General features: G+C 46.9%; 1 long non-coding RNA gene across 8 annotated transcripts; it reads right to left on the bottom strand.

Moving 5' to 3' along the window:
- Window positions 1-27,397, bottom strand: LOC135907174 (uncharacterized). 8 transcript variants are annotated; one of them, XR_010565922.1, is made up of 6 exons: window positions 27,281-27,397; window positions 13,207-13,351; window positions 6,668-6,787; window positions 4,628-4,739; window positions 574-652; window positions 1-185 (listed from the first exon to the last, which is right to left on the bottom strand). It is a non-coding gene; the product is annotated as an uncharacterized lncRNA (long non-coding RNA). The 8 variants fall into 8 exon arrangements; XR_010565919.1 differs by having other exon boundaries at window positions 4,628-4,788; XR_010565921.1 differs by lacking the exon at window positions 574-652.

Below are 27,397 nucleotides of genomic sequence, written 5' to 3' on the forward strand. Positions count from 1 at the left end.
CACAAAATTCAAAACGCTTTATTTCATTATTAATAAGCCGCACTGTCGGAGGCTCACAAATATAAGTGAGAACACAACAAACGTGAACAACGTAGCTTTTGTTGGAGGCTCTTTGGATGGGTCCTCTTGGACGTCTTGGCTCCCTGTTTATACGTCCAGAACATCATTCGTCCAGCAAAGAGCCACTGAAATAAGGAGGTGACGAGGGCTTTCAGAAAGGCTGAACTATTCTGGACGGCAAAGTATGGGTGGTGTAGGCTGCGTAGTTTCCGCATGTGGCTTTTTACTGCAGCAAACGAGAAAATAAAATAACGAGACAGTGTTTGAATAAAAAATAATAAGATACGCTATTGCGCATGACTAGTTAGCATGGCGAAAGATTAAGCTAAATTGGCCCATTACAGATTTCCTAATTTAAAATAGGTCAACCTTACTACAAATGGAGGCCAGCTGTGGAGGAGTAAAAACGCTTATTTCGAAACGTTTCAAAATCGGAATTACGGGCTCTTCGTTAGGTCTCCCGCGGTGAACTCAAAATTTTAGAGCGTGGCACATACCCAACGTCACACATACCCAATGACCCAATCTGGTCCGACGGTTGGTTCCGAACCCGCTTCAAAGCCTACCTCAGCACAGCAGCCTGATGCTCTACCTATTGGTGACCCGAAGTGGCGGTAAAACGGTTAGAGACATATACACGGGGTGTTTCGTCAAGTTTCCTAAGAATGCTAATCGCATTAGAAAAAAAATGCCGCTTTTGTTAACAAGAGTGCGTTCTACGTGATTCAGGGAACGATGACGTCTATTGCACTTTATCAAACAATTGTTTTGATGGCTAAAAATATATACCCCAAAAGCGACGGTGATTGGTAGGCTCCACATAATTAAATTAAATAAAAAAGTTACTATTGGGTGTACCGGGTGCTCGAGATGTCGCGGATGCTTAGTGTATTCTTCTTCGTTGCATCAGATTTTCTTGACGGTACGTTTGTGTCACGGTAGTTTGTGTCTTGCTGACATGGTCCAACTTGATTGAGTAGTTGGACTGTGCAAATAGCAGCTTCTGAAGCTGTATTTTGTACGAATTTATTAGTCCCAGAGGACTAATCAAATGACCAAGGGACCTTCAACGAAAGGACCTCTCAACAAAAGGACTAGGCAGGATTTCGCAAAGGCTACTCAACAATAGACCATATTCACACTATCAATCAGGTGATAGAGAAATGTGCGGAATATAACCAACGCTTATATAAAACTTTCATTGATTACGAGAAAGCGTTTGATTCACTCGAAACCTCAGCAGTCATGGAGACATTACGGAATGAGGATGTAGACCAGCCGTATGTAAAAATACTGAAAGATATCGATAGCGGCTCCACAGCCACCGTAGTCCTCCATAAAGAAAACAACAAAATCCTAATAAAGAAAGGCGTCAGGTAGGGAGATAGGTTCTCTCCAATGCTATTTACAGCGTGTTTACAGGAGGTATTCAGAAACCTGGATTGGGAAGAATTGGGGATAGGAGTTAATGGAGAATACCTTAGTAACTTGCAATTCGCTGATGATATTGCCTTGCTTAGTAACTCAGGGGACCAATTGCAATGCATGCTCACTGACTTGGAGAGGCAAAGCAGAAGGGTGGGTCTAAAAATTAATCTGCAGAAAACTACAGTAATGTTTAACAGTCTCGGAAGAGAACAGAAGTTTACGTTAGTTAGCGAGGCACTGGAAGCAGTAAGGGAATACATCTACTTAGGGTAGGTAGTGACCGCGGATGCGGATCTTGAGACTGAAATAATCAGAAGAATAAGAATGGGCTGGGGTACGTTTGGTAGGCCTTCTCAGATCATGAACAGCAGGTTGCCATTATACCCCAAGAGAAAAGTGTATAACAGCTGTGTCTTACTAGTACTAACGTACGGGGTAGAAACCTGGAGGCTTACGAAAAGGGTTCTACTTAAATTGAGGACGACGCAACGAGCTAATGAAAGAATGATGGGTGTAACGTTAAGGGATAAGAAAAGAGCAGATTGGGTGAGGGAACAAGCGCGGGTTAATGACATCTTAGTTGAAATTAAGAAAAATAAATGGGCATGGGCACGACATGTAATGAGGAAGGAAGATAACCGATGGTCATTAAGGGTTACGGATTGCATTCCAAGAGAAGGGAAGCGTAGCAGGGGGCGGCAGAAAGTTAGGTGGGTGGATGAGATTAACAAGTTTGCAGGGACAACATGGCCACAATTAGTACATGACCGGGGTAGTTGGAGAACTATGGGAGAGGCCTTTTCCCTGCAGTAGGCGTAACCAGGCTGATGATGATGATGGAATAGTTTTACGTTATAGGGCCCCAGCATTCGTTTCAGTAAAGAACAAGCAGAAAACAAGCATTCAAACCACATCATTCATGATAATGCGCTCCTAATAGCAATGCGAGGCACGTAGCATTCCATGCATGCGTTTTCCAGTAAATATTACTGTTGCACAAACTGCCGCGGCGACGGCAGCTTGCGACGTGAAGAGTGACGTCACTAGCCTTTCACATATAAGAGAATCAGCCTACCAACTGATGTCATTGTTGTTGCAGCACCGCTATGGGTAGGCAACGCACAGTCAGGACTGCCTAGGAGGAGCGTGAATATGAGGAGGGGCAGAGGGAAAAGAAACGCTAATACGAGCAGCGGCGGCGTGTTGACAAAATTACCGTTGCTCCCATTACTGCCATTATTCTACAGCAATAAAGCATTGCGTACCCCTCTCAGCCCTTGTGGTGGTTTTCAACAGCTTCGCTGGACATCCACTTTCGAAGGGCTGGGATGGCAAGTCATTTTTTTGCATTACAAGTTATTACCTATTTTTGCTCTTTTGTTACATTTTAATTTAGGAATGGCTATGATAGTTGACGTTGTTTACCTATCTTGTATACAATATGGCTATATGCTTGCAATACATATGGCCTAGATAAATATAATTAATAGAACTTAAGAATTTCAGCATAGTGCGGTTTGGCATGCTGAGACAGCCATAAATTGTGGCTATAAGGTACCAGCGCTACAGGTAGCACTGCTTCTGCAGCACACAGTTCAACTATATGCAAACTAGTCTCATTCATTATTCTTCTTATCTGCATTTGTAGAGTTCCAGTTCCTGTGAACAGTGCACGTCTGGTTGAAGAATGGCTTGTACCTACGGTTGTGCCCAATGAATAGCCAAATTTTGGCCAGTTTTCATGTCCATGCTATAAGCATGTTTGTATGGCCAGTCGCTTTTACAGTGACTTGTTTGCCCAGTGTAGAAGCCGCCATGCGATGTCAGAATCACATACACTTCGACTTTGCAAGAGACGTAGTATATGGCACGCAGTTGTCACAGGCGACATATCTTCGGGGCAAGTTGAGTTTACTCGCTTGCAAAGGGGCAACCAAGCTTGTTGGATGCGAAGTAAATGATCTGTACACCCAGCGGCCTTGTACATACTGTGTGACATATGTGGTTATAGCGACCTTCGCTTTATCTGCTTCTTGTGAGACAGCGGCGTTTTGCTTCTGAAAATCACTCAGGATAGCTTTCAGTGCACCGGACCGGAATAACTCTAGAAAATCAGCAGAAATTAATTGTTGCACTTATGCTGCAAAGCTTCATGCAGTATGATGACGACCTAAATAAAACGAGAGTGACCCTCAAGGCCTTATAGTACATGTCATAAGTTTGGAGCAACATGATCTATAGCACGTTTTTGATCGTAGGTTATAGCTTCAGCAGGTGTGGCCATGGTTGAATGCAGCGCGAGATCATGAGAATGGGTAGAAAATGAATGAGATCATGAAATGAGCAGCACCCTGGGCAAGGAGAGGCTGGGTTTACTAATGGGAAGCCTGTCGAACCTTAGGTTGACCTTATTGATTGCTTTATCAGGTGAAGTTTGAAACAAGAGAAGGAAGCAGGCAAATGAATTAGAACGTTTTATACATAGACACCATGCTAAGGTTCTCAGGCAGGCGTTTGTCATAACACGCTGATCAGCCACTTAACACACAGGCTATGGACGACCGAATACATATGCCTTTTCTTTGACCAAATTACTGCTCTCTGTAACTGAAGAGCATGGAGTGGACATAAAAAACAGCTCCATAAATTTCATTCCACTGGTGCCAACAGTGTTATTGAAAGTGTGCATCGCCATATTCCCGGTACCTTCTTGGGTGACATCAGTGATAACCAGCTAAATGCAAGTGGTAATAGACGTCTTTATACATTATAATGCATGCGTGCGCGAAAAGCACATTGCTTCTTAAAATTGGCCACTTCACAGGGGTTCCGGAGAAGGAACAAATTATTGACAATGAGCAAAGACAAGCTTGTCTGCTAATAAACATCCAACACCGTTGCCAGGTAGCAACCTCTAAAGTAATCACCTTAAAAGGGGACTAACGTTTGTGCATCCATATAGAGGGCAGACAGGCAGAGCCCCTTCAGTGATGCTGCCAGCTTCAAAAAGCTCAGTTCTCAGCACATCCTGAATGCGTCCTTCTTAGCCTTTGCTGTGTGCAAACCTTCTTCCGTCCAAAAGTCATTGAGAGCGCTGTTGGTTTGATGGCAATGCAGTTCAGAAGCGTTTGTAACATACTTCCTTTCCTTGTTGGTCTGAAGGAGCCGCATGGCGTTTCCATGGAGTTACACCAGGAGACGACAAGCAAGGTGACGGGATGTCTCCAAGCCCTTTTCGTTTTCACCCGGTTCTGTTGAGCAGCCATACCAATTAGCTCAAGTTCGGCACTCATGTGGTTACTGTGCAGCATGCATAATAAAAATAAGCACAAAATCAGAAAACACAAGGGAAAGGATCACGTACCATTTAACATTTAGTAATGCTGCATCATACCCTTTCCTTTGGTTTGTCTCGTCATGCTATATTTTTTTACTATAGATAAGCATGAACTACATCTGTGTACAGCTTACTGCCCATAGCATAGATGATGTTCCCAAGCTCAATCAGTGTCAGATTTTTTATACACAATATGCTGGCTGATAGAGGCTCGAAACACTGCAATGGAAGCTTCTAGTAGAACAGGGGCCTGGAAAAAAAGAAGCTTGCTGCAACCATCTTGGCGTGCCTGTTGTCCCCTTATCAGCCCTCCAATAAAATTCATGCGCACTTATAAACAACGAAGCAGTTCTTAAACAGCATGTGCAGTCCAGCCAGAAGCATGAGCACTAATCAGCATTGTGCTCCTGCATTGAAGATGAATAATGGGTTTCAGAATGACAAATGTGCTTTAGTATGCGTCACCGCTATTTGAACTTGCGATGTGGCGAAGCATATCACTATAAAGGAATTCCGTGTAGTGAAGCGTACTACTAGTCCAGGTGCATCTGCCAATTCCATTACAATTGAATATGATAAGCACAGTGTAACCCTATGTGCCAAATGTGCCATTTCCGCTTTCAGTATGCTTCACTGCACGATGTTTAGTTCCACTAAACCCCCCCCTCCCCACTAATAATGCGCTTCACAACATCATGCATTGTAACAAGCCACAAATGTTTACAAGCGTCTATGAAACATTGCATAATTTGGCTCCTTAAAATTAGCTTCGCAACAACGCACCAATGTATCACGGAGAAGCTTAAGCAATGTATTGCGGTAAAGCATACTGAAAGCGGAATTGGGACCACTGTCACGGCGCATATTTGTTCCTTAATTATCCACTCGCGCCCACATTGTCTTCTGTTACATTACGTACACCGGGATGCCTAATAAATGTACTTACTTTGCTATGTGATAGCGGCCCCCTCCCACTTTTATTATGCTTTGCAGCAGTACGAACTGTATTGCGGCGAAGCTTCATTTCGTAACAGAAGTGTACTGCGGCGAAGCGGCAGTACATAGGTACTGAACGAATGAAAAAAATAAGCGGCTCTTTTGTCTATAATCACAACAGTACATAAATAAACGAGCACAATGCATCAGTCTACCAAACGGAAGAGCATTGCAACAAAAATGTAGTTGACTCACACAAACCGTGTAGCCCCCTCATCAATCTGAAGGGCACCCGTTTTATGTGTGTATTCAAAATTTGTGGCGTAGACGGGAAAAAATATGCGAATCCCACGCGCCATGAGAATCGACGTAAGCGAAACTTTGTATGCTGTTTGCTTTGAACGACGATAATTAGCAGTGACGTTGGCAGCAGATGTGTAATTTCTTCAGCGTTCATTCGAACACGAGAGTAGTGAGTTGATGTTAAACGTTACCTTGCGTGCACCACTGCTGGTTAGTTTGTCTGTGTAGGCCATGCGCACAGAATATACAGGGAGGCATGTTTGCTTGAGGCGTTGTTGTGCGTCAGCGTTCATAATTTCTGAGAGGGTTGAGCATTATCATTGCCTCACATGGCACACCGCATTGTGGCAGTAGTGTACAGAAGAACATTTCCATAACAACGGCTAGTCAGCAAAGGGACTGCTCTTGTGCAATCGAGTGCAATCGAATGCTGTCGGACATTCGACAGCATAGCGTGCTTCACCACCACGGCTACCAAGCGCTCTCTTCAGGCTGTGAATGATTATAATGTTTGCACTATCACAGCCTAACACGCGCTCTACACAGCTCAGCACCTGCATTTCTGTCGCATAAGAAAGCAAGCACAGCGCTTGCCATACTCACAAACTGTGAAACGCTGCCGCGGTGGCGCCGGCCGATATGCGCGGTGGTGAGCGCCATCTTGGGGTGTTGCAAGAAACCCAGCGGTGCGTTCGAGGTAAACCACAACTTCAGCAGCAGCACCTAGAAGATCGGGAGGAGAGGCAAAGAAAGCTTGGCCTTAATATGTTTATATATTTACGCTCGTACTCACTTCAAATAACGCTGCCATAACTTCCACAATACGAAGTGATTTAGGACACACAAACGCAAAGAACACAGATATGGATCTCGTTTGCAACTCGACCGTGATGCAAAATACATCTATCAAGGAAGAACGTGAACAAGCTATGTGTTAGCATCGTAAACTTTATACTAGGCCAGGAACACACCACAATTCTGCGGCAGCCGTCAATCAGACCAATATATTGAGGACGATTAAGCTTCGCCTTTAAGAGTGGAATGCAATAGCATTCGAATATCCATGACTGCTTCTCACGCTTCCCAGCAACTGCAGCTTATGTAACCGTAATGTTTTCCTGGAAACGCTGCCAGCGAACGCTATGCACGAAGGTGAGCTTTCTAGTTCTTTCTTTATCTCCCCACGGCGGGCGCCGCCACTGCGACGGATGCGGGAAGGCGAGCGCCATATGAGTGGTGTTTCATCCTTCCTAAAGATCACTCACACACAAGGAACCAAGCGGGGCGCGCCGCTTCTACGACATACTCCAAACGACAGCTGTAAAAGGGGTTTGTGTTTTAGTTTTCGCGTAATAGAATTATGTTTTCTGGCACATTCAAAGTACAATCCGATGCTATCATGTCTGAAGGTTGCGCTTAAGTCGTACTTTACAAATTGTATGCTGCATTTTGCATTAAGAAATTCAACTAGTTCAGCAACGCCTCTGCGCCACGGGGAGGACCTGCGCGGATCGGGATGATTTTTCTGATACGGACATGGCCGCCGGCGCCGATGCTGGATTTTCTGCGTCACAGAGCCCTTAACGCTGCCGCGTTCAAACAGGAACACATGTCTGTGAAAGCGCAAGTGGAACGCCGATGCCACTATGCTCCTCCACCAGCCCTACAACACGGCTCGTTTCACGAAGCACAGGACACAAATCACACATTTCGCGTTGAACAGCACGTGGTCGACGCAATCGGCGTTACGTGATTTGTAAGGTGCGGCACATCCGTCGAACTCCGCCAAACAAACGCACATAGTTACGCAAAATGGGGACACGGCAGAGCCACAGCGTCGGTTCCCTAACTCTGTTGACGAGGTGCTACACTACATTAATATTTCTGATCGTCGGCATTACCGGATTCCGCAGAAATACGGGCCGCCCACCACAAGAGTTCGCCGAGTCTGAAAGCCACCATGACACACCACCACTACTGCACAGCTTTCCGGTGAGAAACCCTCAACCCACTGCTGAGTACCTATGCGCCACTGCTATGACATCACAATTGCACAACCAGTTTTGAACAAAGCATGGCGTGGTTGGCGTGGCCCAAAGATCCAACGCGCCATGGTGTCACTTGCCACCACCATCGTGCCTTCTCAAGAGCGCCTAAACAATTATGTCCCTATGCATTTAGGAGCTGTTCACGAGAGGGATTTTTGTACCACGTTTAACGCATGCCGTTCTTCGCGGCAAGGTGAAATACGGGAGCGTGTTCTCGGGCAAGCTAGTGGCTAAGAGGAACCGGAGGGAGAAGGAGAAGAGGCTGTGACTCGCTCGTTTGTCGCGCGTCTTGCTGGTCGCTCGGCGGTGGCCAACCCATCGTGGACAATGCGGCGGAAGAGAATCCATAGCGGATTCTCGCCCACGATGTTTACGCCACAGACGCAGCCAAGCGTTCAGTCGAAGGCTGACGGCACTGACGCCGACACACCAAGGAGAGCATGAAGTGGACGTGTTCGCTCCCCACGAATGTCGCGGAGGAACAAAGGGAAGGCGACGGAAGGCGCCGAGGGAAAGGGTGCGTGCCCTCGGGCAACCGAGTTGTAAGGATGGACGGGAAGGGTAGAGGGGTCTGTCGCTCTCTCGTTCGTTCCTTCGTTCTTTCGTTAGTTCGGGTTATTCGCTATACATTAACAATCGTCGATGTTTCTGCACAAGCTTTTTTTTTCTACCTTGGTTTGTACTCAAAATTTCGAAATGATCCGGTCAATTAGTTTATCAACACGTGCAATAAAATCGTAGCAGCACAGCTCGTGCACAACCAAATAACGCATGCGAAGCGGCAGACAACTGAGAATGTTGGAAATGCGTACGCATTTTATGAGTGTTATCTAGTGTGTGTTCAAAAGTCATTGAAAATTAATGTCGTTAGTCGCACTATCTGTGATAAAATCTCTGCCTGACTGTCCGTGAATCCAAGGAATGTGACGGCAGTTCACTTAACTTTCCGAAAATAACCCATGTCATTCATTTCAAACAGCTGCAACGGACCATATGGGATGCATGCGCGTTAGTCAGCCGGTGCTGTGGGAATTTCAGTGCCAGGTGGGATCATATTTAGCCAAGCTGCTCAATGTAATTCAATATAATTCAAGTACATGCACATAGCTCAAACTCTGTGTATAGAAACATATATGGCGATAAAGTACATGGCGGGTATTGAGGAGGGTGCACATTTTGTTTTCTGCGCACAATAACTTGGTGATAAGTGCTCTTACGAGCACTCACCAACCTATAAGCTTAATGTGCTGACTAGGCAATGTCAATGAAAGAAAATGACGAAGAGAGTGCGTAAAAACTACTATATCTTCCGGTTGATTTCATACGCTTGCTCTCTTAGTGAAACGTGGACGAAAAGTTCGTTTTCGTAGGGAAAAAAACATTTAAGAGCATATAAACATATGCGATACATAAAATACCTTGCACGAAAATTCCGCTCGCGAAATGCTGTTCGGTGGAAAGGTTCCTGATATAATGAACAGCGCGGTCAACGATTCGCTGGGTACATTTCTCTGCACATTTCCGTAATTTATTCGAAATGGCATGCCTGACAGTTGTATAGATCTTTTTTTTATAAATGAATTTTAATAATGATCTACCTTCCCTTCTACTCAGCTATTGGCCACATTGTGTTATGACGTAAATGGTGGTATTCGCAGAGCATGCTGGGAATGAATGGCAGACGACAACGTCGAGGAGTCGACGATCGTGATGGAGACAGTGTTTGGCTCTAGAAGTTACGTGCGGTGTGGACATGCCAGTGATGGGTGGTAAGTGGTGTTGCATATTGTTGGCTGCACGAACTTCAAGCCTCGTCAGCCACACATGCACCATGAGCCGATGTTCAGTCATGGATAGCTTTCAGTCGTGGTTAGTCCTATAGCACAGCCACTGAGTTCGTGCGCTTGCTACCGCCAGACCTGACGTCGAGCCTAAGTCATTCGAATGAAGAAAACTGCTATTATAGTTCGGTTTTAACTATGCGGGTTTCAAATCAACCATTCTTCATCTTCTAGAGTGCACAGGCAAAAGGCGAGAAGCGGCGACACGGCGCACTGTCGACATCGAAACGTTGCCGTGCTTGAAGTGACTTGCACGCGGGTGCGTTTGTACGCATTGTTATGCTGACTCATTATTTAACTTCCGTGATGCACTGCTCTCCGCTTATTCCAAAACGGCAAGCGGTGGTCCTTTCGATACAGCAGCACAAACAATCGCATTGTTCAGCTGCCAAGGGCGTCAGTAAGTACCGACACCATTTGCAGATCCCGAGCGCTTCATTGTAAATGCATTTGACTGCACCGTCGACCCCATTCTTGAACAGTACCGCGCGAGCGTCGACTGGTCGGCTGGTCAGCGCCTACTAACAGCGCGAAGTGACCAGATCAGCAAGTGTAGCGCATGCGTGCCAAGTTGTCTGGAAGCGCAGTTCTCGTCTGCTAGGCTCTTCCCACCAGCGCTACACAGCCCCTGGCGCAATTAACTCCGTGTAAGCTCCCCCGCTTATTGTAGAAAACGGCTTCCAGGGAACTTGGTGCCATGCGCTACTATTGCTGATGTCGTCACTTCGCGCTGTTAGAAGGCGCTGACCAGCCGACCAGTCGACGCTCGCGCGGTACTGTTCAAGAATCGGTCGACTTTACTCTTTCATGCAAAGAGATATTGCGTGTATGATCGCCCACTTGAGATCACGAAATTTTCTCGTGGAAACCCCGATGCCGGTACTGGGTATCGACGTTGGTATCGAACGCGTACTGGTATCGAACACGTCGAATACGATGTGTTCTCCAGATGAGCGATCATGCGCGCAAAAGCTTAATCTATGTCCCCTTTATGGAACACGTGAACTGTGTGCATGAACGAGTACACTGAAACCCCTCTGCAACGAAGTGCTCTGGACATAAAAAGAAGATTGCTTTGCAATCACTTCGTTGTAAAGGTCGTGTACCGTAACGCTCACGTTGCGGCTGGTTAAGCACGTTCAACGAAGGAAAACTTTTATTTAACCTGAACTCAAGAGAGACTTACGGAAATAAGCCGCTAATTTTTCCTAGTGCACAGTTCGTCTGACAGAATGTGCGACTGCAGACGACCTTATCGAACTGGGTTCACAGCAGCGAAACACGGGAGCTAAGCAGAGTAAAGCTGCAGATCGTCGAATGCCGCCATCGTCTCCCTTGCCATCGAAATCATTCGTTCGTTTACAGGACCTTCATTATTGTTACCTTCCTTGATATTCACTTAGTTACCACCCTAGCTGCTTTTGAAGACGTCGTCGGTCGTCGGTTGCGATGACATCACGTAGTCACCAACTGCGACGTATTCGTCAGCCGTCGCACCCTCTGATGCTCTAAAACTAGCAGCGCACGAGTTGAGCGATTCGTGGAGCAGTGCAGCAGGAGATCGGAACATTAGCGTGCGTCGCTAGTACTAGTTGCCATTGACGCTAACGCAGAGCGCACGTTGGTGACGTCTGCAAAAGGCAGGGGCTGCACTGCACGTGGCGTTTGTTTAAACGCACGAATCAGTGGTGGGGGTCACGTAATTTTTTTTCGTTGTGCATGCAAATTTGTTATAGAGGCCTTCGTTGCAGCGGCGTTCACAATACATATAAAAGATAGCAACTCAGCCGGCACATAATCAATTCTTAGTTTTACAGGTCATTTTGCTGTTGCAGAGGCGTTAGTTGCAGAAGGGTTCAACCGTACGAAGAATGACTCGTAGGCAATGCAGCGGCGATACTGTACGTTGCTACGATCTCCCACTCATTGTTTTCGAAGATGCCCGGTAGCTCATACCAGCGCGACTCAGAATGATGCGACGGCGCAAACATGAGTGAAATCGTGAGTTGTGCTATGTTCTGACATTATTTGAAGTCACCGAGGAGCAGCTTGCATTATATATGAAGCGAACTAGGCGCGGTCACTGTGCCCACCGATGTTCACAAGTGCTCTAGTCGGGGCTTTGCACTGCGAACGGTGCTGCTCCGGGGAAATTGTGCGCTTTATGAATCGATGTAAAAAAATGCAGAAAGCAGTGCTCCAGGACATATTGTAGTGAGTATGCGAAACGTTTCCTTGAGAAGGGTTCAAATATTTAAAATAGCAGGCAGCTCGTACCGAATCAGTTGTTAGGACTAGCATTTGTCTTCATGCTGTAGCGCTATGTACTGCGCTGGGCGTGGGGCGTTCTCAGCAACTAGCTCTCGTGACAACGAGTCGAATGCCAACGGCGATTCATGGCTATTGAATGCAATGGAATCACATCTGACACTGTTTGACAGCTTCGAAGAGCTGGTGCAGCTGACACTGTCACCCGTAGACACCGTACCAATGGTCCGGCGCGGTCGCGAATCAGCTGAGCGTCTCCTCTTTGCCGCTTCCGTTCTCCGCGCTGGCGGTGCCGCCATGCATTGCGCTTCTGCCACACTGGCGTGCCACAATTTACGTGGCACGAAGTGGTTCTTTCGAGTGCTCAGTCAGGTCCAGGATTCGTTTTACTCTTTTCTGGTTATTTAGGATTATTTTTGAATTCGCGGACAAATTGTACTACCCGACGCGTGACAAGAGCGCCTCAGGAATATAAGACTGCCATTACTCTGACACTGGTCGAAGAATCGCCGGAGTTGCCCTTAAGCTTTTTTCAAGCTGCATTTGCAGCTTTTCTTCCCTGCTTCCACCAATCTGTCGGAAATAAATATATACTTAATTCAATATTCAATTCAATTCAAGCACGCACGGGAGATAACACTTGTCACCATTCTATTTACATTCATTACAACGAAAATAATTTTTAAGAAGGTAATAATCTAGTTCTGTGTAAAAAAAAAGACAATTTATGTACTGACTGATATGTCTTATTTATTTATTTATTTATTTATTTTAACATTTATTACAATTTGTATGAATAAATGAAAATTAATGAAGGTTGAAATAAAATGAACTGCGACCGACACAATTTCAACAGATTTGGCAATCATACGGGGTTAGTGCAATCACGAGTACCGTTCTCTGCAAAGCTTCGATTTTGAGCAACAATATTTGTGGAGTGCTGAAGCCCTCAGTTAACTTCGAGACGTGGTACTTTCTGACTCACCTGTGTACTGCCAGAACTTCTCACTCATGCTGTCTTGAGGGGGGGCCGCCGGCGGATACCGGCCATCGCCACTTCTCTTGTAGGTACGCTTACGACCGCGCGCGGAGTTTCTCCAGGACAGTAAGCAGCAGAAAATCAGCCGGGTCTGATAAAACGAGATGTGTCAAGAGCACAAAATATGAATACGAATAGTATAAATTATTGAGGAGCAAGATGACTTGAAAGCAAAGCATCAATAGTTTAGACAGGGTCGCCTTGAACAGACGGGGACAATTTAATTAATTAATTCTGAGGTTTCACGTGCCAAGATTACGATATCATCATGAGTAGTGGATATGCTTTCTTTTACCAAAACAGCTACCACGCTCCCAGTAGTACACCTGTTACGGCTGTACGATCGGTAAGACAGACAACTGCATCTTCAATATTTTCATGCAACCATGCTCCTGTTTTCACAACTACATGGGGATTGTAGCTCATGATAGTTGATTCAGGGCTTTCTGATTTATTAACGACACCGTGGGCTTTGATGTATAAAACTCGGTTATTTACTGCCAGGGGAAGTTTCAATGGAAGCAAGTCAAACTTTTTTCGGAGTACTTTCATGACCGTCAATTTTATCCTCAGATTCTTACTTTCATCTCACGTGAATAGCTCGTTGTTGACATGTATCTTATCATTAATTATGCTAACTTTCTTGTCCTGTTCTCCTCCACTTTAAGCACTATCCCAAGGGAGTTTTCGCTTCCTTAGTGTGCTGCGCGAGTAATTGTTTTGAACCGATATTCGACTACCCTTCAATTTGTACGCACATTTTAAGACAAGATGTTTTTCGGCAAAATCCTGGAAGTGAATGATCACTGGTCTCTTGCTACCTGTGTTACCAGGGCGATGAATTCAGCCGACAGACTTGCAAGGAACGGCAATCTTTCCACAAGACACCGTGTCAAGAACTTTACTTTGAAAGATGGATTCAATTTCACCGAAATCTTCTAGAATGCCAAAGACTACTAGATTGGATCACCTGCTATTATCCACCAGATCAGTCAAATTCGCCTCCAGTGATTTTACTGCACGCTTAAGGTCACCTACGCGCGAGGCCCGTTTTTCTAATTCTATGAATCTGGCTCCCCCAAAGAGAGACAGCTTCTTCCACGTTATTCCGTTGCTCTCTGAGCACAGTTACATCCACTGCCAACTCCTTCAGCATGGATTCTATGGAAGTCCCGCTACTGTCAGTGGGGCCGGGATTTAACTCGATGTCGCTGCGAAACAGCAGCAAACATACGCAGTACACATCGTGGACAATAGAGGCACACCGTAGGGGGCACGGCAAGACCGAAAGACCGTGACACTCACTTCTCATAGCTACAGTGGTATAGCAGGTATAGCAGGTATACCTGCACGAGGTAGCAGAATGGGTCAAGCCACACGCTTGCCGCTAGTCCGCCGTTCCCACCAAAAGTGTAGGTACAGAACACCAATATGACCTTAGAGAAGGGAACTGTACCTACCACAGTGCAACGGCAATCAGAGTAGCGATGGCGTTGTGAACTAAAGTATAAGACCGAGAGATGGCGCTGACAAAGTGAAAACTAATATCATCATCATTACGTATTGAGCAATATGGCCACTGCGGTAGCGGCTGGTAGGGCTCATGGCGTTGATCGCGCGCTGGTTTTGGGAGTTTTGTTGCCGCTTTCGGGGCGGTAATCGTGGACACGGTACCCTAACATGATTACAGATATCTTTATTATGTCGCCGGATGACCGAGAGGCCTACACTGCCAAAACATACACTTGAAACAAGTAAGCTTACGTTGTTCATTGTCAATGGTGAATGAAGCAGTACAGGCTCACAATTTTCGTACAGGTCAGGTGGACTTAATGCCATCAGTCACTAAGTCTACAACATGCAGAAACACAGATAGCCATCTATTTAATGGAACTGAAAGCTGAAATCGAACTAAGTTTTCTCATCGTGTGCGGCGGGCCACTAAAGCAGGGAGAGCGAAGCTTCAGACAAAGATATTTGTGCTCAGCTACACTCGTACTTGCAGTTGCGTACAGCGCTGCTTGACGTGTTTCATACTATACGTATACTGCCTGCGTTCGGTGATTTCAGCTAGATTAAAAAATAAACATAAAAAGTGCTCGGCAAAGATGTACTGTCAGCAAGACGAGCCCGAGATGCAATGTCCCATTGTTTTCATAACACATTGACCAGAGTAACGTAGTGTAGGGGAAAAAAATACGTTATGCTTTGTTTTACAACACATATTGTCTGCTCGCGATACTTCTGCTGCACATTTACTGTTCACGTGTGGCAGTAAAGGCTTTGACACAGGTGGAGTACTCGTAGGAAAGCAAGAAACGTTATGGAGAAAACAATGCTAACAAGGACTTCTGCAAATATTGTGTGAATAATAATAAAAAAAACACTAAAGAAGCATTTAAATAACCCCAAATAATGCTCACGGATTCTTGAAAAATGTAATTTATGGTTTCATGTTAAAAAAAAGCAAAGGTATCTTTTTGTGTAATTAAACAAGGCAAAGAGGTTGCGAGGAGGTGAACACTTGAACTGAGCAACAGATGTGAGCAAGGGAAGCCTCAGCCTGGAGCCGAGGTTTCAAGAAGCAAACACATTTGTGATGTTCCGATACTGAGGCTTCCCTTGCTCGTCCTCTGTTGATTGGCTGAACGCTGAGGCGAACTTACTCCGAGTATATTTCAAAAACTTTTTGGGAACACACTGTGCTCAGGTTTGCCATCTGTTGTTTGAAGAGAAAGAAAAATTGTTTTCAGTGATTTGTCTGTTTGAGAAGTGTGACTGTGTGAAGTCCGATTGTTTGAACACACATTTTTTAGCCATCTCTTACGGTGCAGGGCTAGCCTAGTCATTGATTTCATGCAAACTGTACATGAAACATTTGTAGTTAGCAGATGTAAAATAGTGCACGTATCCATATCTAGTTATAATTCTAGCACTTGCCATCTCAACAAGACTCCCTTGGATTTATTCATGTCATATAAATACCTTGCTGTACACATTCCAAATAACTTGAAGTGTACCATTAATATTGATTACGTCATTAACAACGCTAATCATATGCTCGAGTACTTGCACCGCAACTTTTTCAAAGCACCGTCTACGTCAGAACTACAACTTTATAAGACTCTAATACGCTCAAAACTTGAATATGCATCTGCGATATAGGATCCCAGTCACGTTAATCTTATTACTTCACTTGAACAAGCAAAAATAACTCGTTTAATTATTTCTAAATATAACTGTACTGCGAGTATAACCTCAATGAAAACTAACCTGGCACTTATTCCACTAGCTAACCACCGTAACATTGCCCGTCTTTAGATACATCACAAAATTTTTCCATCACACGGCACTTCACGACGACTTCATATTGCGGCCTCAGTACATTTCAAACCACATCGATCATCACAGTAGGATAGGAATTGATTCATGTTACACGAAGTCCTTCTTCCAACATTTCGTTTTCCTACATCTCAGGAATAGAGCTGCCTTTGCTCAAGGATCGTAGCAGTCACTGATAGCAAACTTTTCGCAAAACACTAGCTAACGCCTAAAGAAAAAATTAAATTATGGGGTTTTACGTGCCAAAACCACTTTCTGATTATGAGGCACGCCGTAGTGGGGGACTCCGGAAATTTCGACTACCTGGGGTTCTTTAACGTGCACCTAAATCTAGGTACACGGGTGTTTTCGCATTCCGCCCCCATCGAAATGCGGCCGCCGTGGCCGGGATTCGATCCCGCGACCTCGTGCTCAGCAGCCTAACACCATAGCCACTGAGCAACCACGGCGGGTAACGCCTAAAGAAAGATCACGTACTCGTGACGCCGGCGGCAGAAAGGATGTTCCACATCTGCCGCCAAGGTTTGCGAGTGGTGGCGCTGGCTAGCATTCCCAAGGTTAGTTGTAGTAGTAAAACATAAATACTCAAGAAACTGGATCGGCAAACGGCGCCGCGGTAGCTCAATTGGTTAGAGTATCGCACGCGTAATGCGAATATGTGGGATCGTCCCCCCACCTGCGGCAAATAGTTTTTTCATTCACTTTCATTAATAACCATTAATTTATAATCTCTTTAATTCAATTAGTAGGTACAAGTAATTTCCCCTGTGTTGTCCTTGGCGTCTTTCTTTGTTGGCTTCTCATGATATCGTCACGTGGCAGTGACGGTTAAGAAGGCAGCAAAACGTGATTAACGAAACGAGCGTTTTATTGGGCTAACTTGTGCCCTCAAAAACAGGCTACACTCAAAGAACAACGGTAGCGGCGAACACGATCGGCGGTCGTCGAAATCTGATGAACGGGTCAAGTGCGTCGGCTTTCATACATCAATCGTCGAATGTTCCAGACTAATCGCTGGGGCCCACGCGCCTTCCACAAAGCTCTAAATTATTCGCGTCGCGCACACATGCAATCAGATTACACAAGGTTCGGTCACAGACAGTGGATGGAACCATCGATGACATTCCAGAAAGTTCCGACGCATGCAAGTGCGTCCTGCGCTGTGCGATAACATTTGTTAGGCGGTGAAACGTGTCGCCCGATGAAGTCAAGTACACGTGTCAATATGATTAATAAAAATCGGTCCCCTCGGTTAACCTCCTTTCTTGTCGTTCAGAAAAAGTGCGAATTAAATTATAGAACCAAATTACAGTATCTCCACTTACGCGCTTCATACTGGAACGCGCCGCGGTTGATTTTTCGCCCTCTGTGGCGATCGTCGGAACTTGGGAGTGCGGGGCCTGGTGTAGGTCTCGAGCTGTTGCGTTTTACACCGATGCGTCGATGTCATGTGAAAAATAGGTGGCGCCTCAAGTAACGTGTCCCAAAACAGTGTAGGAATGGCGTCATGAAGGCAGTGACACGGAACCATTGTCGTATTTGAGGTCCAAGTGAACGTGGCAAAGTTTGGCAGATAGGGTTGAGTGATTGTATTTCTTGGATTTATCAGGCTGCAGCAGTTGTGGCATCGTTGATCCCGCCAGCCACGAGCAAGCAGTTGCGGGACGTAGCAGAGCAATTTAAGTCACATGCTCGCCGATTTTTTGCCGTGTCCACTACGTATCTCATCGATCCGCGGGTTTTTCTCTTCGTTTCCGCTAGCGCATTGGAAACTACACATGGGAGATGAAGAGGAAGCAAAGCCCCGTCGAGAAAATGAGTATCTCGGAGGGGAAATAGGGCTTCCTCAACCTCAGCGCCTTCTCCCGCACGGAGAAGTGCGGTATCGAGAACAAGACGATGGATGGATGGATGGATGGATGGATGGATGGATGGATGGATGGATGGATGGATGGACGGATGGATGGATGGATGGATGGATGGATGGATGGATGGACGGACGGACGGACGGACGGACGGACGGATGGACGGACGGATGGATGGACGGACGGACGGACGGACGGACGGACGGACGGACGGACGGACGGACGGATGGATGGATGGATGGATGGATGGATGGACGGAAGCTGGCATTAAACACTCCGCATACGTGGGCCGATCCCGAAGATATTGCAATACCGGCCCGACCCGTGGCGGAGGTGAAGCAGGCCTTAAGCACTCCCAATACTTGGGCCGATCCCGAAAATAGTGCAATGCCGGGCCGACTGGCGGCGAAGGTGAAGCAGGCGTTAAGCACTCCGCATACATAGCCCAATCCCGAACATCGTGCAATACCGGCCGGACCCGCGGCGGAGGTGAAGCAGGCCTTAAGCACTCCCAATACGTGGTTCGATCCCAAAGATAGTGCAATGCCGGCCCGACCCGTGGTGGAGGTGAAGCAGACGTTAAGCACTCCGCGTACGTGGGCCGATCCCGAAGATAGCCAAATACCGGCCCGACTTGTGGCGGAGGTGCAGTTCGCCATTAAAAGGCCCACATACACAGCTTCGCTGACCATCCTTCTTCACAGAGGGAAAGGGCACTGAGATTTTTTTCGGAAAGGCTACTTACCTGGCACTTCAGGAGGAGGAGACCGGCGTTATCACATACGAAGCGAATGCTCAGTATTTCGCCACACTCATAGACGGCGTGTTTAGGGATGCGTACAGCATGTGTGAGAACACCGGCTGGGACTTTGCAACCAACGTAATCAATACCCACCTGCTGTTTAGTTCAGCAGGGCGTTGTTTCGATGTTGACCATTAGGCTGATTCGCACCTCGCCATACTATGCACTTGTCCATATGGACATACCCAGCTAGAAGTAAAAAAAATCAGCGGAGGGTGACACAAGAGGCAGCGAAAGATGCCAGGGAGACCGGGCGCACTGCCCAGCTAGAAAGGGCAAAGCGCCTCAAGGAGGAGCGATCAAACATCTCAGCTAGTGTTCCTGTATATGCTACCGCATGCTCCCGCGGGAGCATATACAGGGACACGAGTCTCAGCAAACCTCGATTCTTGCTCCGTGATTTCGACGCAAGAGGTCACATGTTGGGACGCCACTGAGGAAAGTGCTGGCTTCGCAGAGCGTTTTCTTGCCAAGGCTGTCTGCGTGATGTATTGCTCTCTCTCTTAACTTTCTTCCTTTCTCCATAAAGGCAAAGCAACGTTCAAGACGCGTCCGGCGCCATGCCACACAGCAGCTTGGCGAGCGCAGTAGATCCGTAGCAAATTCTATGTCCCAGAATTGAGGTGTACGGTGCCCTGCATCTGCCTTTTGAGCGCTGCTATTGGAAATGACAAATAAAACTTCAGCGTACTAAAAGTTAAAACTTGAGTGATATTGTGAGCAAACATTAGGAAGAATTAGGAAGCATTATTTTGTGTAACTTGTTTGGGCAGTACCTTGCGTATGCAATGCGGTCCTGTAAAAAGGGTTGCGGGCTTCACTATAGTGGCACACCGACTAGAAATCTTGGTTTACAGATGCTTTGAACGATTTGTGCCATCCCAGAAGCGTGGACTTCTTTCATCAGCAGATCATCCCGTTGTTGCTTTACCACTTCTCAACGTCCCAGACCACTGCCAGTTGTGACGGTGCAGAAAACGGCAGTAAGGAGCAGGAGACAATGTGCGGGTTTCATCTCGTAATCCGTCGTGGCGTTTGCGAGTGCGAGTGGACTGAAATGTACACGTTAATCTTGGTCTTCTTCGTGAAATAGCGCATGCATGCGTAAACACTGCGGTTGGCTATTCATCAGAGGAACTGGGAGTGTATGCGTTCCGCTATGCCCACGTTGGCTTACCTCGTTGATCGTGTTCAGAGCATTCGGGGAGCAGCGTGGATAAACTTTCCATGGTGGAATCGTTATTATAATTTAACCATAGATCTGCATTCTTATTCTTTCATTTATTTATTTGTTCATTATTGTTGTAGTATAGCTTTTTTTTGCTGTTAAACACCCAAGAAGAAGTTAATGCATAAATGACGAGTCTCAACCGAGTCATCTTTGCGTGTGAAGGTAGCGCATCCCTCTGGTGAGTTGCGGCGGGTGTCATCGTCCTCTGAATGTAGTCGAGGTATACTCTCTGCCTTGGTCTTTCCACAGCAACCGTTGTATAACAGAAAAATCGTTTAACAGCGATAGCGCCCTCTGGATCTTTTTCTGATTCACCTCTGTGCCTTCGTTCTTTCTTCTGACTCTCCACGTTTTATCTTTGGGTAGCCAACCAGTCAACATCCCAGCCTTCTCTCTGTTTTCCCCTCGCTCTCTCTTTCCCCCCTTTTCACGATGGTCAGCATATGTGGCCTTCTTGGATGTTCCTATCGATGCGCGTCCAGAGCAGACATTGCAGGGTCTTATGCCGTCTTCATCACGCCGCCCTCATCACATCGCTGTCGTCGCCTTTGCGCTGTTATATCTTGGTTGTCTTGCCGTATTTGTCACAACGTCACTGTCACGCCGTCAGCGTCTTCGTCATTGTCCTTCCATGGTCGTCACACCACCGCTTCCGCCGTCGGAAATGGCGTCTTAGTCAGGCTACCGTCGTCTCCCCGTAGTCCCGTAAAAAAATGGCTGTGGCTTAGCTAAGGTTAAGCCCAGGATGCGAAGCATACTAGCCTTTATTTTTAATTGTTGAACCAGTGTTTAGCCTGGTGAACTGCTGTTGCTTGGCTATATTTAGTTCGGCTAGACGAAGAAACAACTCATGCGTTACTCTGCTTCGCCTTCAAGAGTGGAACGCGACAGCGTTCCCGTCGACCCGCCAAGGGGTGTAAGACAATGGGCTACGGCGCAGCGACTACGCGCCCCGCATTGGACGCGGTGAGCGTCGAGCAACGCAGCGTTCTGCGCGGCAACGAAATGTGCGCCTGAGCAAGCGACGCACGCCTGAGCCTTAGAAACAGCTCGTTTCTAAGGCAACACCACATTAACTAGAGGCGCTTTTGTACCGCTTTAAAGCATCGTACTCGTGGCTCAGTGGTAGCGTCTCCGTCTCACACTCCGGAGACCCTGGTTCGATTCTCACCCAGCCCATCTTGCAAGAGTTGAGCCAAAGCCACCTAGAAACAAGCGCAGCTGCTTAAATACCGCCTCGACGCCGCGAGCGACGGCGCGAGTTGGAGCCCCGTTTCTCCTCTATCGTGACGTCACGGTGTCACGTGGTATGGCATGGGGTCAAAGGTCATTGAAGGCGACACCGCCGCGCCTGAGGAGTTGGGTTGAGCTCTAGTAATATGCTTCGCATAAAACTTCAAGCGCAGTACGGTGTTGCGTGTCACTTTCTTCGTCCTTACCGCGCTCAAAGTTTCTTACAGGAATGAGATACCAACAAGCCCGCTATTCGATCCTCTCACCGTAGTCGTCGCGCGCCCGTCGTCACGTTGTCGTTATGTCATGTTCGTCATGCTGCGATCGTAACCCCATCGTCTCCGCGCCGTCTTCATACGCACTGCTGCCATTTAATTGTCGCCACACCATCGTCTTCACACCGGCGTTATCGTCGCCGTGCCATCGCCATTCTGCTGCCGTGATACTATCGTCGTTAAACCATCATCGACATTTTGTCGTCGCCGCCGTCGTCGTTAAACGCCCATGCTCCCATCACGCACAGCTGCGCACAATTCACAACACAAAGTCGTCGCATGACTTGGACAACCGCATCTGAATATTGTCACGTGGTAGTGACGGTGAAGAAAGCAGCAATACGGTAGAATACAAACTAGCTTTTATTAGGTGAACTTGTGCCCACAAAAAGAGGCTACACTTATAGCAGCATAACGATAGCGGCGAACACGGTCAGCGATCGTCGGAAATATGATCAGCGGGTCAAGCGCGTCGGCTTTTATAGAGCAGTCGTCGAATGTTCCACACTAATCGCTCGGACCCGCGTGCCTTCCACAAAGTTCTACACCATTCGCGTCAGGTGATGAAATCAGATAACATAAGGTTCGGCGACAACAGACAGCGGATAGAAGCATCGATAACTTTCCAGAAACTTCGGATACATGCAGGCGCGTCCCACGCTGTGCGATTACATTTGTTAGGCGGCGAAACGTGTTGCCCGACAAAGATAAGTGCACGTGTCAACATTTCCTGCCGAGTAATGTTTTTAAAAGCGAAGGTTTCTTTGTATCTTTCTTCGACTTGACAACTGCGTTCCCCGCTGCTGGCTCGCTGTCTCCTTGCCGAATAGCTTACACACACGACGTCACACCTATCTTGTGATCATTCGTGCGTTGTCACGTGTCCCAATCGTTTCATCGTCATCATTCTATCGTGGTAATGACAGTATCGTCATCCCTTTGTCGTTATGCCCGCGGCTTGTGCATTGAATGGATGAGCTAGGTGCCGAAGTATGCGCTGGGCGGGCTGCATCGGCCATCAACGGCAGCACGTTGTTGTCATGCCATCCGTTTGTCACGCCATTGTTTATATGCAGCCGTCGTCATTCTGTCGTTGCCATGCCGTTATCTTCATGCCGTTGTTGCAACGCCACCGTCGCCGAACGATTGTCATCCTTACTGGCTGTTGGCTACAGTCTTACGATGAGAACGCGTCGCTCCTCTTAAACCACCTCACAACAAATCACAAAACTCCCGTGACCCGAATAGATCACTGCGATTTGACATGCATAACACCATCTTTTTGAACGAGGGTCTGTATCCAACCTGTTGGTACGGCGCCATTTGGACGCAGGTAAAGCGTTTTTCTTTCTCCACACTGTCTAGAACACTGACAGAAAAAAAAAAAGGTACAGGGAAGACAACTGCCTAAAATGTAGCCGCTCGCGTCATGCCGTTCGCAGATTATTTTGAGACAATATTAGCCTCCCGACAGGGAACGCGACAACGTGCTCCGCGGCGCTTAAAATTTTGGGGGCGAGAAAAACGGAAGAAAGTATGGCAACTTATGTAACGTATGTTTTCTGTAGCGCTTTTTGTTAGGTTGTTTTCTTTTGTGTTTTCACCAAAATAATCCGTTTATTCTTTTACTGTGAGTTTGCAGAAATAGAATCGTTAGATAGTTTATTTCTTTAGGGGAGTAACTTCCTCTACCCTCATGATTACAGCTTTCATGTAGCACGAAGGAGCCAAATACTGGCGTGCGGTTGTAACAGATTACACTTGCACATATAAGCACGCTGCGTAAAACATGCGGGATGTGATCACTTACAAGATATCTGGCGCCAAAGGCACCTGGCACTACTTCAAGTACCGGGTACCCTCTCCAAGTATCCAAGTACCCGCTCTACGAGTTTACATATAAAGCCAAGCTCTGAGCGGCATCACTCGCCGTGACTGCAGCTGTATCTTATTCAGAAACTATAGACCAGCTAGCTCGCGCATACTAGACATAGCTGTCTAGGCTTGCGCGGCTAGTGCTGTACACATATGTCATTTCGGAATAGCAAAGAGACGAACAAAGCTCAATTCGCTCACAGAACTGATAAATTTTTCACTTTGCCGCATGGGGACCAGTTCTGTTAAAATCGAGAAAAATTCGATCTCTGACCATAACCAGAAGAACGTCATTTCCCAAAATGACGTTCCTGCCTAAATCTGATAATCTGTGTTTTCTAAGTTAACAAAAAGCTTTCCGTAGTGCAGTGAAAATGCAATTTCTTTTTCCTGTTCCTTATGGTTTATCGTTTATAGTGCAGCCACAGCATACCTTTCCCTGTAACGTGTATGCAGTCAAAGTGGCAACAGCCGCTGGGACAGTGCTGAGCGAGGTGCAGAAACATTTAAGCACTTAAGTATCCTTACGTGATTTGAGTGCAAAAGCATTATGACTTCGCTAAATAATTAGAAACATCCATGATAAGTGGCGTCATACGTTGTCACGTGTCTTTCACAACTCAACCTCAATCCACCTTAATGCAACTCAATCCACCTTGCTACAATTTGTACAAATGTTAATCCACTTTAATTCGCGTGAATGCGCCTTAATCCACCTTAATCCACCTTGCTTTATTTTGTACCAACTTTAAATCACCTTAATCCACTCTAACGTCGCGTCCAGATGACTACGACGTGATGTGTGAAATGACGCACGCACTAGGCCCACCTTTAGTCAGCCAGAACCGTGAAGCCGCCGTGGCGTGGGGGACGCGTTCTTGTCTCGCATCCCGGAGGCCCAGGTTTGATTCCCACCCAGGCCCAAATGTATACAAAAAGATTCTGTTCAAAGCAATTAATCTACTTTGTTTACTGGAACCTCCATGGGAAATTTGACGTAACCGAGCATTTCTTGACGCGTTCTTACTGTTGCACTCTTACTCTTCCTGTTACAGTCTTTGCGCCGCCGGGCGTATTTTGCCAACCGTCGCTTTATCACGCCGGATCTTATGCCTCATGGGAACTGTAATGCTTTCGAATTAATAACGTAACCGGTGTCCGAGTGACACAGTGCGCCCAATTACCACTACTGTGAGACACTATACGGACCCAGCGACAATGGCCAAGCCGCATTCCAGCTCTGTTCGTTTCAGCGAAACTTCGAAATGATGTGTCGACGAGGCGCCGATTGTTTTCGCTTCCAAAGCTTATCTGCTTTCAACAGCCGTGCCTTGCGTCGCCGCCCTTTACACCTCATACCCACAAGTGTCGTACGTTGGCGTATCGGCAATTCCGATGTCGCATGAACAAGCGTTCCTAAAGGCCATACACAGTCATAGGCGAGAGAGGCATGTTGCATCGCCGAGGGAGAGTCATGGCCTCCTCGGTGATGCAACCCTCTCCATATAACCTCTCTGTAGGAGGCTATGGAGAGACTTGTTGACACCTGCAACCTTAAACAACGTTGCAGGGTCCGTAAGCGGGCCTGAGAAACACTCTGAGAACTCCTGGAAACTTGTGTCGTTCTGCGAGCAAGCAAACGAACTTCTCTTGCAGCGCCGGTTCTCCCCAGTCGAATGGAGAGCGGCGGAGTGCCTTTGTGGGTAGAGTACCTCGATGCGCGCTGTCGCTCGGAAAGCACGGACACCAAGGCACCCTATTCGTGCAGACGCTGAGCAACCTTACCAGAGAAATTGTTGCCCACAATGCCACAATGCCACAATGTCATGGAGGCTGCTGAAAGATGATACCGCACCCTTTTTCTAGAGCGTATTGGTTCATTCTTTTTTCAGATATCATAGGCTGGTATGTACTGTGGCGTAAAGAATAATTGAAAATGTCAAGAGCTTCGTTTGAGTCACGATACGCGACCCATTTTGCAGCGCTCTGCTCTGAGTTCTCACAGCAGAGGGCTGCAAGTTTTTTCCCTGTGGATGTCGTTATGTGCCACTCCTTAAAATTCGTTCTAAGCCCTTTTGCTCAATGAGAACAGTGGTTGCTAAACTCGTAGGCAAGGAAGAACCATCAGTATAAATGCGTATGTAGTCTTCCTACGTTTCTCTCATGAATAGAATAGTCAGCTACTGCAAAGCCACTGAGGACTGGTCTTAGTAATTGCGGAAAGCACTAGGCAAGCATGAAGTTGTCAAAAACATCAAAGAAGATCTCTCCACTGGTGTATAAGTGGATGGACTATTCACTTGGCGAGCGGTGATCGGTCGCGAAAACATTGGTGGGTGTCGTCGTGCTGTAAGTAAAGCCACGTGAAGATCGGGGATCCTTGAAGGATGACGATGGTGCGTTCTAAGCGAATAGACTGCTTTGCGAGCAGGAAGGAAGCAGATGGCATCTGGCATTGGCAATTTTAGTTGAAGTTGAGGTGAATTGAGGTAAACGGAAACACGTGCCCGCAGATGCAGCTAGCTTCACGTTAGCGGCGCCGCAGTTGCCCAGGCGTATCCCGAAGTCATTATAAATGTAGGGCCGACCCGCAGAGATTTTCGTTGCTTGTGGGGGTGCTGAAACAATTTTTCTGTCCGTCCGTCCGTCCGTCCGTTTTCCCTCCCATACGTGGGCTACTGGCTTGTCCGTTGTCTATCGGGTAGCGCATCGGGCTGCCGTGCTGAGGAAACAGGGTTCGGAACCAACCGTCTCACCAACTTGGGCCAGTGAGTATGCAGCCATGTGTACATATGTGCTGCTCTACAACGAACTTCTTTCACGCCGACATGGGTCACAGTAGATGCGCGACTGCATAAGTAAACCGCTGTTCAATGAAATCAACCTGAATCATTGCGTATCTGTCACTCGGTCTGTGCTGGGTTCCAATGAACCTCTCTGACACCAACTTGACTCACTGAGTATATGTCAGTAGATGTGTCGCTCTTCAATAAACGCCCTTGGCGCTAATTAGGGTAACTAGATATTTGCCACTGGGAATGTGCTGCTCTCCAATGACGAAAAAGATATTTTAAATTACTCCGATGATGGACGGAGTCCAACCCACGTCGCAACCATTCCTCAAGGAGAGCAACCCGACGCATTAGCTGGCTGCGCCACAAATGTACGTGTTATTTTTCTCTCTTCAGTGATCGTCTTTCACGCCAATGCTTTAGCGGGATGCACTTACACTACCCTTGGAGCAGAAAATTTTGCAAAACAAGACAGACAGAAGTGACGTTAACGAGACGGCGATGTTCAGTTCCTGCCCTAAATTTATACATCGACCAATATGGTCTGGCGATTTCCCATTTGTGCCATTTCTGCAACGCATTAGAAACAATTGAACATTACTTACTGGACTCCCGGCGTTTCTCCTCCCTGCGACGGCTGGGCCTACCACTGGACCGTCTGCAGTACTGCTGCTTTACGGAGCACACTTGCTTGTGGGCTCCTATACTGTGGCGCGTACCCA

This window comes from Dermacentor albipictus, chromosome 4 (assembly GCF_038994185.2).
Source record: "Dermacentor albipictus isolate Rhodes 1998 colony chromosome 4, USDA_Dalb.pri_finalv2, whole genome shotgun sequence".
Taxonomy (NCBI): domain Eukaryota; kingdom Metazoa; phylum Arthropoda; class Arachnida; order Ixodida; family Ixodidae; genus Dermacentor; species Dermacentor albipictus.